Source organism: Vespa crabro, chromosome 5 (assembly GCF_910589235.1).
Source record: "Vespa crabro chromosome 5, iyVesCrab1.2, whole genome shotgun sequence".
Classification (NCBI taxonomy): Eukaryota; Metazoa; Arthropoda; class Insecta; order Hymenoptera; family Vespidae; genus Vespa; species Vespa crabro.
In genome coordinates this window covers 4,197,763-4,212,899 of record NC_060959.1, presented here as the reverse complement: position 1 = coordinate 4,212,899, position 15,137 = coordinate 4,197,763, and the positions used below count along the sequence as shown (strand labels likewise).

The window sequence follows — 15,137 nt, the reverse complement described above, 5'->3', positions numbered from 1 at the left end:
GTAAAAATAATATTACACACACACACTCGTATATATATATATATATATATATATATATATATATATATATATATATACTTGAGATTTTATTAAAAGAAGATTGTTGAATTTCCGGGTATTCGAATATTCGAGAATTATGAAATAAATGAAAAAAGAGAAAGATACGAAAAGAAAAGAAGAAAATCATGTATACAGTATTGATAGAAACGTTGGAAACGTGACTTTAGAAATCTGTTCCATCGGAAAGATAATTCTTTACCATCGAGATTCAAAGGAATTCAACCCTTTTGAAGAAGTGAACGTAATACGGAATGGTCTTCGTATAACCTTGAAAGTCGTCTGCCTCGTAAGAGGATTTCAGAGTAATCCAATATGTGTCACGTGTTGTGATATAGAATCGTTGTTATAACAATGACGATATGTTTACGTACGGTCGTTATGAGTTGCTGATAGGCTTTAAGGTAGATTGCAAGAAGGCTTAGAAATTCGCGGTTAATTAAGATAACGTCTTGGTTGAAAAGAACTCGAAATTTTTTGGAATCGTCTTAGAAAAAAGAACAAAAAGACAAATTAAGAAACATTCATATATATATTATTTATATTTGCACATGCATGACATAAGTTTATAATTTTATTTTATTTTATTTTATTATTTTATTATGTTTTTTTTTTGTAAATTTATAAATTATTATAAAACAATTTTTACACAGATTAATCTTCGTATAACGCGTATATTCCTTTTTATAGAAATGCAAATTTCTACAAAATTATATTTCAAATATTTTAAAAATATTTTTAAGTAAATCAATCAGTAATACTAATTTGTTTATCATTATATCGCATAAATATCGATAATTTCGAATTAAACAATTACCCAATTGGTTCGTGTATTTGTTTGAAGCACAGCGTTCAGAGATCATTAAATCTTTCTGTAATATTTTTTTTCTTCTTTTTTTTTTAAACTGAATTTTTTAAGTTTCATCACAATCAGTATTTTTTATTATTTTCTTTATGTTTCGTGAATTTGTCTTGTCGAACGGATTATAATGATTTCGATGACAACGCCGACATAGCATGTGTATATATATATATATATATTATATATATATATATATATATATATATATGCATATGAATATATATATATATATATATATATATATATAATAACGTGAAAATATTATAAACACATTTATTAAAATATATGATAAAATGAAGATATGATAAAAATCTAAAAATTTCAAATATTTCGTTATACCGAAATCGTGTTGTTTAAGTATCGTGTAATACGAGATATATATATTTTGTTTTAATTTTTAAACAAAAATATGTTGGTATGTAATAGTAGTGATGGTGTTCGAGAATTTGGAAATATCGGGAATCCGATGCTCAGGATAGATCGGGTCAGGTTGAATTAGGTTCCTTTGAGAATATTGGAATTTCTGAGAATTTCGAGAACCCGTACGACGTTTTGGAACTAGCTTCATTAGATGGATGTGATTATGATTTCGAAAGTTTTGAAAATTTTGAGAAAGGAAAAGAGAAAGAGAAAGAGAAAGAGAAAGAGAAAGAGAAAGAGAAAGAGAAAGAGAAAGAGAGAGAGAGAGAGAGAGAGAGAGAGAGAGAGAGAGAGAGAGAGAGAAAGATATTTTTGAATCTCACAGTATAACATAATAAAATAATATATATCATTAATATATATAATATAAAAAAACATATATATATACATATGAAACTTTATTTTATAATATTAAACATTTTTTATTAAAAAATAGGAGACATATATGAAGCAAGAATACAGTAACAAGTAATATATAATAGATATAATATTTTATTTCAAAGAATGTTGTTGAATACGCGTTGTAAGAGTTAGTGTCGAAATGTGATTAAAGTTCTCGTGAAACATGAAAAATCTCTCGAAATTTTTAGAAATTTCGTGATATTTTCGAATGTCACGATACTTTCGGGAACTCTATCCAATTTCGAGAAAAATATTCGAGCCGACATTTCTTGGACTACTGTATATTTCTATATGGTAGTATATAATATTATACTATATTATATAACATTATGGAATTATAATCTATAAAAGAATTCAAAATTAATGAAACAATATTACTGAATAAAAGAAATATATATAATACAGTGCTATAAATTAATTTCAAGAATTTAATAAATCTTATATCGTTAAAATTGGATATATTGTTATTTCGCACATATTTGCTATTAATTCATTATAACGTCGCGTAATTTTGAAGTCACATACTTAAATATATACCTACATATATATTCATATGCATATTAATTAATATATATATATATATATATATATATATATATATACATATATTATATATATATATACATATATATATACAGATTGTTCAAAAGATATAGCGTTTCAAATTTTTATCTATCTATATATACTATATATATATATATATATATATATATATATATATATATATATATATATATATATATATACAGGTTGTTCAAAAAATATAGCGTTACAAATTTTTATCTCTTAAAGTACGGAATTTTTTAGAAAAATCCTTTGGACTTTAGAGTTATCTAATTTCAAGGACGAAAATATTACGGCATTTACTGTTTTTATTTAATGGAAGCTTTCAATATCATTTTAACGTCATCCTTTTATTTTTAAATAAGTACCAACATTTTTTTAACGGCGATAATATACTTTACATAAAAAAAAAAGAAAAAGAAGAAGAAGAAAAAGAGGAAAAACAAATAAACTTTTATTTGAAATATATTTTCATTTTGAGATCTGAAAAAAATTGGGATTGTAGAGATTCAAATAGTTGATATATAGTTTAAAGAAGATGACAATCGTGCTGATGCCATTTTTGTCAGATCACTTTGACGATACTTACATTTGATCACTATCATTTTTCAAACGTACAAACATTTATGTCTTACGACGTTTTGTTAGTTTTCATTGAGCAAACTTGATCTTTCTCAAGAATTCGTTTTCTTGAAGCTAAAAGGTAAACGCGAACGAAGTGGCATATATTTTACAAAAGCTTTAGCCATATTTTACAAGTACTGCAAAGTCGACCTGACGTGAGAATCCATCGGGTTTACGGGTATTTGAGTATTAATGAAGAAAAAATGTAATGTCGGACTTTGAGAAACATTATTTCTCTCTTATCTTTCGTTTCTCCAATAACTTTCTCTCTTGCGTTACATATTTTATATATGTGTGCTATGTGTGTGTGGTGTTTGTATATATGTGTGTAGGCTACTTAGCCTTGTTTGCACTTATTACCGTTAATGAATTAAATTAATCGATTAAAAATTGACTAATTTGAGTTAAAAGAAAAAAAAGGAAATAACAAGTTCGTGTATTGCATGATATTGTAAAATAAAATATTTTGCATTGGTTTCAATTGAACAATTTAGATTATACAAAAGAAAAATAATAATTAAAAAGAAAGAAAAAAAAACAGAAAGTTATGATAAATTTTATTAATAAATTTCGTCTATAATATTATATTATTATTATTATTATTATTATTATTATTATTATTAAAACAAAAAACGAAAACCTTGATATGCCTAAAGATTGTGATACTTGATATAATCTCATAGTATAACTATTCTATACGTGTCATGTCATTTAAAATGAATCGATAAAAAGAAAGTACTACATCATCAGGGGTTTGAAGGACTGCTAATTATTCGTTCAGTATTTTTATAACATTAGATGTATAGTTTAAATAAATGCTAATATTTATAATGAAATATTACATTACGTAATATAAATGACGCTATTTTTACGTTCACTTGACAATTAATTATTTATTTTGATCAACATATTTGTGTGTGTGTGTGTGTGTGTGTGTGTGTGTGTGTGTGTGTGTATATATATATATATATATATATATATATATATATATATATATATATATATATATTGACTATTTATTTTGTTATACAAAATATTTAAGAATAATTAATTAATCGATTAAAATACTGACAAAATAAATACAAACGTGTATAAAATATAGACTTTCGTGAGATTTGAATTTTCGATCAACCAAATGTCATTTAAATACGAGTATTCGAATGATGATGATGACGATAAATAAGAAATAAAAAAAAAATAATAATAAAAAAGATAATAATAATAGAAAAATATTAAAAAAAAAATGAGTAATAAAATACAAAATGAAGGTTTGATTTTTCATAGGTGCTATAACCTACCTTTTACCTAACATGTTCTTTTCTACTATCTGAAAAGGAAATAATCGAAGTGATTCTATTGGTGGACGAACTCTACTAAGGGAGAGACGATCACACTTTGGCCTAGTTTCGTGTACGATCGTACGTAGTCGGTGACGTTCGTTCTCTTCCAATCAATTCGAATACTTGCGAAAAAAGGACGAGAAAGGGTCGTTTTCGGTTGGCCGAACGACGACTTCAAGGTCGTCGACATCGACGTCAACGTAGCTCTTTTCTTTTCTACCCAATACACTAAACCCTTCCTTCTCTCCCCCAACTCGTTCTCACCCTTTCTCTCTCTCTCTCGTTCTTTTTTCTTTTTCTTTCTCTTCTTAGCAACTATCTCGCTCTATTATATTCTCTCCTTTCTATTCTACTCGCGTAGTCAGTCCTTTCGTTTTTCTAAGCCCTACTCTCACTATTCTCCCTTTCTTTCACACTTTCTTTCTCTTCTTTACTTTTTTCTTTTTTTTTCCTTTTTTTTTCTTCATCGCGTTTTTCTTCATCGAAAAAACGACGAGTTACCTTCGTTTTCGTTTTCGTCTTCGTAGTTGTCCGTCGTTGTTCCCTGCGTAACTCGACCTAGGAAATGAGTTTCCTTGTAAAGTGAGTAAGAGAGAGAGAGAGAGAGAGAGAGAGAGAGAGAGAACAAATTGGAATTCTTTGATCAATTATTAATACGAAAATTTCAAATGTTTTCAACTGCTAACAATGGCCGTTGTAAAATCGATCCTTATCTTTTTTTCGAACTCACTACGACTTTGATTAGAAATAATATTATAAAGAAAATATTGCATTCTAAGCGACGCTATTATCGAAAGAACGACGATTTTTCTATCATTTTCTTTTTTCTTCCTTTTTTCTTTTTTCTTTTTTTTCCTTTTCTTTTTTTTTTTCATTCATACGAAGATCAAATTTGAATATTTGTTACGAAGAACGTGAGATTTAGTCAGTCATATAGAAGATTCCTTCGAGATTATTATTTATAATTTTAAAAATGTAGTTCTTTTTTTTTTTTTTTTAATAGAATCGATCGACTGTTATATACGAAGATGTAAGCAAATTACGCGATGAAATATTAAGAAGAATGGATTACTAATATATAGAGAAGAAAGAAAAGTAGATTTTATCAAAGATGAACCCGTAAATATTTAATTTCTAGGTTACTAGACTTTCAAGTATGATCATAATCTGCTTCAATTATTTTTTCACACGAAATATTCGAAGTATTCATATCCTATCGTGAATATGAACTTAGTTTGTCTCGTCTCATTAATTTCCTTAATAGTCCTTAGTAATTGCTATCCTTGAAATTTGTCAAACTTTTCTTTTTGAAGTTTTTCTTATTAAATGTGTCTATCGTTTCGTTTATTCATTTTACTGTTTATCTTTTTGTTCGAGATGATGCAGTCGAATGAATGCATTCGGGTCAAATGCATTTCGTTTATGTGTTTGACGAATGGTATTGTATAAAAATATATATGAAAATCTTATAACTCAAAAGTTTTCAAGCATTTTCGAAACTCATGTTGATAGAGAATATTTTCCTTTTTTTTTTCTTTCTTTTCTATATTAGGAATCAATTCCTGAATTCCTTTACCGTCGCATAGTTTTGGTACACTTTGTATACAGGTTGATAAAAAAAAAAAAATAGGTGTCCGTTACTTAAAGGGCTTTGAATAAAAAAATTTTAATCAACGTAGATTCTATAAAAGCTATCGTTTCAATGTCAAATCTTTTATTATTTATCAGAGTTCGTTATCGTAAGTGAGTCTTTTTGTAATGCATTAATTTGAATTCTTTAGATATTTTTTTTGTTTATTTTTTCTTTTCTTTCTTTTGTTTTTGAGAGAGGATATTCGTTCTACTTATCTGCAATAATAAATAATGTGCAGTATTTATGATAACAAATAGAAAATTTTCGTTGTATGATACGTGTGACAAGGAATAATACATAAAATATTTGAAAATGTATATATGTATATCAATCTATGATTACGCAGATGTAAACTTCTTATCAAAATGGAAGGAAGAATATATCGAACATCTGCAATTGTGAACTTCTTTATAGTAATACTTTTGTATCTATAAAGTGTTCATGTATATTCAATGTATTACTAAAAGATTCGCTCTTATGATATCAAATTCTAAATAATGAATAAATTTATGTTGTAAATTTTTGTATTGTAAAATTTTACGTATAAAAGTGTGAATGATTTTTCCAAAAATCAAATGGAAAAGGTTGCCTTTGGAACTACGTTACATTGATTAAATATTTTTTATTCCTCTCCATGAATACTATAAACCATTTTGAGTATCGGATCCGTTTTGTTGATATCATCTTATATATAAAGTGTAGAGCATTTTAATTGACATACTTAAATATCTCCGTTATGTATGGTTTTATGGAAAAAATTTTTGGGAAGAAGTTACACTATTTGAAGGGGCATCATGCAGCTGTAAGATTTTTTTTCTGTTTTTTCAAAGGTCATTTTTTGAAGAGATTTTGAAATAATCACTACTTTCTTTCTTTTTTTTCTTTTGATTAGATTATATGTTTTGTTATATCTCTTCTTAAAATGCATTAATCGATGCAATTCTACATTCTCCATAATAGCTCAGGTAAATTATTAATTTAAGACATATCCTAATTTAAATATTGCTAAAAAAAATATGTAGAGAGAAGCACTAAAATTATGTAAAATTAGTAATGATTAAATAGTAGTAATAAGTTTTTCGATTCCGTACATCATTGGCTATTAATGAATCTTTTATCCTTGATTATAAATAAATAAAATAAAAAATTGACATTATTATAATAATTAAAAATTTTAAATAATTTCATTGTAGTAATGTATTTGTTACATATATAATAAAATCAAAAATAACAAAATAACAATTTTGCAAACATATAAAGGTAAAGGATATCCATTCATTTATAGGTAAACTTTTCTTGTATTGGCATTTTTGCTAGTACCTATCAAGGTCGTCCTACTTCTGATTGATGGAAATTATATTGGTCTCCCACTTTCTCTTCATTCTTTTTTTCGGATAAACTTTCCCTTTTAACTTTTTATTCTTTTTTTTCTTTTCCTTTTTCTTTTCATTTTTTTTTTCTTTTTTTTTTCTTTTTTTTTTAACTGCTTCACGTTTGCGGGTGCCAATTCACGTTTATAACTTTACCCTATGTACCGAAGCTTTCCCTGATGATTATAGATTCCAAACGTCTTTCTCCCTTTGTTGTTTCCCTTTTTCATTTTCTTTAGACCTTACATCGTCTATTTACTCGTCCCTTGTAACTTAATATTCTTCGATAGTTTTCGTTGAGTCCGAAATAACTTTCTCTCTGTTTCTCTCTCTCTCTCTCTCTCTCTCTCTCTCTCTCTCTCTCTCTCTTTCTGATTTCAATTGATTCTTATTCGAGATCGTGCTGCTGTATTTTCACATATATATGTACATACGTATATATAGATTTGTTAAGAATTTGTATTTGAATTGATGGGAGGAAAACATTAAAAGTTTTGATGTTACTATACTCGTCGTTTATTTATACATACTTAAGAAAAATATATAAAATATATAAAAAAATGATATATATATATATTAGGGGGACCTATATGATATATATATATATATATATATATATATATATATATATATATATATATATATATCAAATATCGACATGCGCAGAAACGACATTACTTTCCGGTCCGCCTAATATATATATATATATGAGTCGTTGATTTTGAAGGTGGGGGCATATATTATCAATTATTATGAAAATAAGGAAACTATAGAAATATTAGTTTAGAATTAATGTTTTCTTTTTTATATTTTATTTTCTTTTTTATTTATTTATTTTTTTTTAATCGTTCCTAATATGAGATTCTGCTTGAAATTAAAATTAAAAGTTCATATTATCATTTGAAATTAAAAAATCATTTGTTTATTTCGTAGTCTTTTTTTTGCCTTTTTAAGACAATTTCGATATATAAAGATGGTAGCATTTGTAGCCAATATTAATTGAAGACCTTTCTGTAACATTTTATCTATCATTTATCACCGTCATTGTCCTTAAAATGAAAGTTACCACCAAAATAAAAATTCTATATCGTTATCCAATCTGAATTCGAAATTATAATATTTTCTTTGTCAATTATCTTCTCTTTTGATTTTTACAATTATCACATATTAGAAATAGCATAGAGTTTCTTATCAGGAACATCCTAAGTAAAAAAGTAGTTAAATAAATCTGATAATTAATTTAATTATTAAATGTTTGATTTAAACGATAATAGAATATATTTGATAGATACGAAGTTAACAACAAAACTGATTCAAAGATAAATTCATCTTTAATGTATCGTACGTGCGGCTTTTTTGTAGATAATTACAAAATGTTTCGTGATGTGAAAAAAGAAAAAAAAAGGAAAAAAAAAACAAACAATTAATGGGATCTCATCAAAACAATCATTTCCATGTGAACTGGTGAATTTCATGTGGACAAATCGCATTATCGTTAGTTTTAATAATCCTAGATATTAGTCGCAGTATTGCAGGCTTTTCTTATGGGTATACTATGGGGGAGGTCTGATGCGAAGTGAACGTGTCTCATATTCGTTATCATTATAACTGTACTACGTACAACTTCCAGAGTTCTGTTCCACTTTTTAGATCATTTTTTTTCGTAGATCATTTTTTTCTTTGTATCTTTTGCCTTTTTTTTTCATTCGAAACATATTTTTAAATTTGTTAAAAATTTTATATCAGTGATCGAACAACGAAGAATAAGACGATTGCCTTGACCGGAGTTAGACAACTTTTATTATAATCCACGATTAAATAGTTCGATAATACAAAAGTTGTTCTTTTCTTTTGGATTTACTTGGCCGTTTGAACTCGACGATTAAGTTGTTGTAATATACCCGTTGGTACTTATTTATTCGGTTACTTATCAAATGGATTTTATAGAAGCCACATATGTTTGTCGCTCTATGTTACTTAATTTATACTCTAAAAAGCTTGTTAGCTAGCTATTATCTCTCTCTCTCTCTCTCTCTCTCTCTCTCTCTCTCTTTCTCTCTCTCTCTCTCTCTCTCTCTTAGCATAGTTTATGAGTATATTGTTGAAAGAACAATCGAAAAATCACCGGTGTCCGACAAAAGGCTCGAACATGTGCCAGCAATGTATTCTCTCCATGCTCGAAAATAGAAGTTAATGCGACGTAGTCACGTACTGGCAATTTTTAAAACAAAAATAAAAAAGCGACTTTTTAATTGCCGAAATAATGGAACTCATTATCTTATATATATATATATATATACATAAACCTACACGGAGGGTGATGCATTTTAATTGAGGCAATTAAAAAATTACATCACGCTCTATTCCAAGAGTATGTGGTAGTAACAATTGCCGATGATACATATGTAGATGTGCATTTCTTAATCTGTGGATCTCGTTCAATTTTTAATGAGCCACGAAATGATAACTGATAACTTAAAACAAAACGGGCAAGATGATTGATTTCTAAGAGATTTTTAGAATTTTTCTCGTAAAATATTCAGCGATAATATCACAGTAAAAGTTAACGATCGAATCGATACTGATAATATCGATAATTTGCGGACTGGTATCGATAGTATTTATTCGATCGTAACATTAGTAACACCAGTAATAATTATAGGTTTAAAATAATATATAGTGATTCCAATTTATCAGTTTTTTTTTTTTAAATTGTATTTATATTTTAACATAATAATCATTATCTACAAACAAATGTATTGTGAGCCACAAAATGCTAATTATTGATTTATGTCAAAAGGAAGTAAAATGATTAATTTCTAAAAAATTCTTAGAAATTTTTTTCTATAAGATTCAATAAGAATATCGCAGTAATAGTTAATAATCGGATCGATAACGATAATATTGATGTTCTTCGATCAATTCAATACCAAACTACTCAATGAGAAGTGTCGATAAATATTGATATTTTAGGTACTTACTTGGTATCAATTTACGATACTGATAGTTCGCAAATTGATACCAAATCGAAAATTGCTTATATCGAATCACTTCCTCATGAAAGTATCGATATTTGTTTGTTACTTTTGCTGATATATCGATACAGTTATAAATAAAGAACAATTTTAACGAATGAAAATTTAAGATAAAAAAAAACAAAGACTCATACATTTTGATATTTTTTCATAGAAATATCAAACGGGTATCGACACTTTTATTGACATAACAAACGATTATAAATATTTTTGATAGCTACGACATAGATATTATTCTATAAGGCGTCATAATCTTTATCCTTTGATCGATAGTATTGATCTGTGATTATTGGTCTGATATCACTAGTGACAATCGTATTTTTAAACTAATATAAAAAATAATAACTTTTTTAATTTTCTCAATAAAAAGATTAACACAGTGCCCGGTATTTTCTCTATTTATAAAATAATCTATTAGAATTTTAGCAACAAGAAAATATCTATCAGAAATCGTTGCAAATGCTCGTTGCAAATATCTTCTTTCAGGTAGGATCTACAATACCGATTGAACTTTATTATTGACCGATCGGTAGATAGTTACTTACTTGCTTACTTACTTACTAAAGTTCGACTCGGTCGATAAAAAGAAAGTTTTCTCGTTGAAAAAAAAAAAAGAAAGAAATTGAAGAATGGATGGTTAAAATTCTCTCTTTCTTTCTCTTTCTCTCATTTAGACGAAATTATTCATTGAGAAATTAATAATTAAAAACAATAAAATCAAAAATCAGAAATTATTCCTCTCTCTCTCTCTCTCTCTCTTTCTTTTTCTCGATAAGAAGAAAAGTTTTACAGATCATTTTGAATTCGAATAAAATCTTATTCGTCGAAAGTTCGTGTTCCTATATTGGTGTATAAACGCCATCTAAAGTTCTTTTTTTAACAATAATCGCGTTAACTTATTAAGATATATGATTGGTTGCGTTGCGTTTCAATTGTAAATATATAAATACTTACTGAAGTAAATAAATAAATAAATAAATAAATAAATAAATAAATAAATAAATATACACGTACATATGTACCTATCGCGTTAGAATTATGAAATTTTTGAAGGATATAAAAAATTGATGAATTATGATCGACTGGTTAAAGAGTCGTCGTATTAGGTCGATCGCGTTCGCGGAAAGAAATGGCAATGGAGCGCGTTGTTGGTTACTATGCAAGATCGCCCGGGATTGGTCGAGTTTGGTGGGTGAAAAGCGATCAATACCTGGAGGCTTTCGACATAGAGGAGAAGGAGGAGAAAGAGACGAAAGAGGAGGAGGAGAAGGAGGAAGTGGTGGTAGAAGTGGAGGCGTAGGCCGGTGGTGTGTTCTCCACTCGTCTCGAGCCTCAGGATTAACGACAAGAACAGCCTGACCTTGACAACGACCTCGACCTTGATACGCGCTTAACCAAAGAACCATGTCGTTCGAATTTCACTATCATCATCATCATCATCATCTCTCTCTCTCTCTCTCTCTCTCTCTCTCTTTCTCTCCCTTTCTCATTCAATCTCTTTCTCTCTTTTTTCCTTCACTCTTTCCTTTTTTCGTTCATCATCCTTCGAAATATCATTTTCCCTTCGAAGGTGATACTATTTCTTTGTTGACTAATATCTAAATACATACGGAAATTAATGTGATAAGGTTTTTAATGGAATTTGAGGTCATCTTAAAAACAGAGAGAGGAAGAGGGAGAGAGAGAGAGGAAGAGGGGGAGAGAGAGAGAGGAAGAGGCGGAGAGAGAGTATCGTTAAATGGGAATGCGAGATTATTATGTTTTTAGGTTAGTATTCTATTAATGCTCGAAGTATAATAATCAGCTTACGAATTTGAATCCTCTCTCTCTCTCTCTCTCTCTCTCTCTCTCTCTCTCTCTCTGTCTCTTTATAATGCTATCCACGTTTATATAATCACTTTCATATATGAAAGCTTTCGTGAATTATCGTGGGTTTACGTTAACATTTTATTCTATTTTTGCTGATATCTTTTATATCGGTATTATTTCGAGATACATCTCGTGCATCATTGAAATGTCATTCATGTATATTTTTGCACTTCATGTTTTATTTAACAACGATCGAACCAATCTCATTAATTTATCGTGTGTACATCGTTCTCTCCATTTTTTTTCTTTTTTATTCTCTTCATTTTTCTCTTTTCGTTCTTTTTTTTTTACCTTTTTTCTTTTTTTCCACGATTTACGATTTCGGGGTTAAAACGCGAAAATGGACAATGGTCTTCTGGGAGGTAAAAAAAAAAGAAGAAAAAAAAGAGAAAGAAAAAGGGAACATTTTTTCCTCTTCGTTTTTTTTTTTATTTTGATGTATGGATTTGTTATCGAAGATCATACGCGTCGACCAATGAGCACGCACTAGCTTAGTGGGCGGATACTCAACGTCGACCAATGTCACGTTTGGGTTAGGCCCCGCCTTCTCGTATTTTTTGACTTCGACAATAAGCCCATACATTTTTCTCTCTCTATTTATCTCTTTCTCTGTCTGTTTCTCTCTCTTTCTCTCTCTTTCTTTCCTTCTATTTTTGTTTTTCTTGTTTTCTTTTTCTCACCATTGCTTTCGTCAAACTAAAAACATCAGGGATCGAAATAACAAGAGATGCAAAAAGAAAAAGATTATTTTCGCCCGTAGTATTCGAAGCGACGGCCGGGAGATGGGATGTTGAGGTTGGGGGATGGTTTTTGTTTAGAATATTGCTCGAACGAACGAGAGGAGTTTCGTGTAATTACAAATAAATTAATATTTGAAGTGATGTTGCACTTCGTTATGGCGACGATCGATACATGAATATTTTTTTGCTTCTTTATGAAGAAAAAGATAAAAAAAAGAAACGAAATGTTATTTCTTTTTTAATTTTCTGCTTTATAATGATTTTTTTTCTTAAGAAAGTTGTAAACAATTTTTGAACTCTACCGTGGAAAGAGAGAGAGAGAGAGAGAGGGAGAGAGAGAGGAGAGAGAGAGGGAGAGAGAGAGGGAGAGAGAGAGAGAGAGAGAGAAGTGGCGTAGGATAAAAACGACATAAAAAAGTCTCGCAATTACAATCAAATTGATGGATAACTTTGTCGATCAATGTGGCAGTCGATGCATAAATATTTTTTTTTTATATTGTTCGTTTTTTTATTTCTTTTTTTCATTCATGAAATACAAATATTTGTTAATCCGTCATTTCTCTTACTATGATTTTATGATTTTTTTTTTTATAATGATTTTATTATATTTTATAATGATTATATCATGATATAATCATTATTATTATATTTTATAATGATTACTAATTTAAAAGATTTACATATTTATTTTATTCTATATATTTATACGATTGAATTGTATTTTAGATAGAGGTAAATTAAAAAGATTTGTCTAGGAATTATTATTATGAAAAGTTTCATATAAATTATTTCTCTTCGAAGGTGTATAAAATCCGTTAGACACAATATAACATGAATATTATCGATAGTATCGTTGAATGGTCGTCAAAGAGACGTCGTCTTATACCGACGATGACGACACCGACAAGGATGATCATATTCGATCAATTTTCCCCTGACAACTTGATTCTATATAAACGGTGTAGCATCTTGACTGGAGATTACTATTATCGTTATATATACATAAGATAGGTACATATAATTTATACCATGTTTCAATATGTAAATTTTCTTAACATCAAATAAAAGCATCAATGTAGATATGTGTGTGTGTGTGTGTGTGTGTGTGTGTGGTTGTGTGTATCTGTGAGTGTGTATAGACATATTTTATATGAAAATATATATACAAAATTTATACGGTGTTTCAATATGCAAACATTCTTTTAAGTTTTCTTAACTTTAAATAAAAGCATTACTGATGTTACCATAAACACACATACATATGTATGAATATATACCTATATAAAGTATGTATATATATATATATAATATATAATATAGTACATATATATATATATGTATATACGCATACAATTTATATATATATATATATATATATATGCATATAATTTATATCGTATCTTAATATGTAAATATATTTTTTTGACTTTTTTTTAACCTTAAATAAAAGTAATTAAGAGTGTAATTTGTAAATGTTCAAAAAACTCGTACCCGATTGGACAAGAATTTCGATGGATCATTACGATTGGTTGTCCAATGAAAATTGATAGATTTGATAATTTCTCGCAGATTCGGGCAAAACTTTCAGTATCATAGGAACAACGAGGACGGTAACAACATTTACGACGGCCATTCTTAAAACGTCAGAGAATAATTTCGTAACTTTATAAAGAAGAACTAGGTGGACGTATATTAATATCCTCGTGTTATTTGTTTCTTTAATAGAGATTATTTTATTGGTAAAGTGAATTTTATGTTGTTTTATTTTTGTTGTTTTTCTTTTTTTTCTTATAACTTCACGTTACGTTGCCACGTCATTGATCTTTATGTACATAGATATATTTTACATAAAAAGAAAAAAACAATCGATTATTTACCCGCAGTGTCATTATAAATATTTATATTTAATAATTAATAAAGAAAAGTGAAAGTACGAATATAAAGACACATAAAACACACGCAGAAAAGCACATTTACGTCGTCATATAACACATAAATATGTATAGATATTAATATTGTATATACACAAATATAATTTATATCGTTTGAGGATTATTTTCATTTTTTTTAGAAAAATTCGAATATAACCTATTAAAAATTCATTTGCCTACGAGCTGTGTTGTATTTACTAAAAAAAAAAGGCCCGATTTTAGTTACCATATGTAAAATATTTACATGAAAAAATAAATATACGTACGTATGCGAATGTATTTATTTATAA

At 27.9% G+C, this 15,137-nt stretch overlaps 2 protein-coding genes across 4 annotated transcripts in view; one reads left to right on the top strand and one right to left on the bottom strand.

The window, feature by feature from the left end:
• The window catches only part of LOC124424138 (TLD domain-containing protein 2), a 226,875-nt gene that overhangs the window by 26,683 nt on the left and 185,055 nt on the right, over positions 1-15,137 (top strand). The window lies entirely within an intron of this gene.
• Positions 1-15,137, bottom strand: part of LOC124424154 (cilia- and flagella-associated protein 36) — a 118,017-nt gene that overhangs the window by 33,391 nt on the left and 69,489 nt on the right. The gene's annotated exons all lie outside the window — the stretch shown is intronic.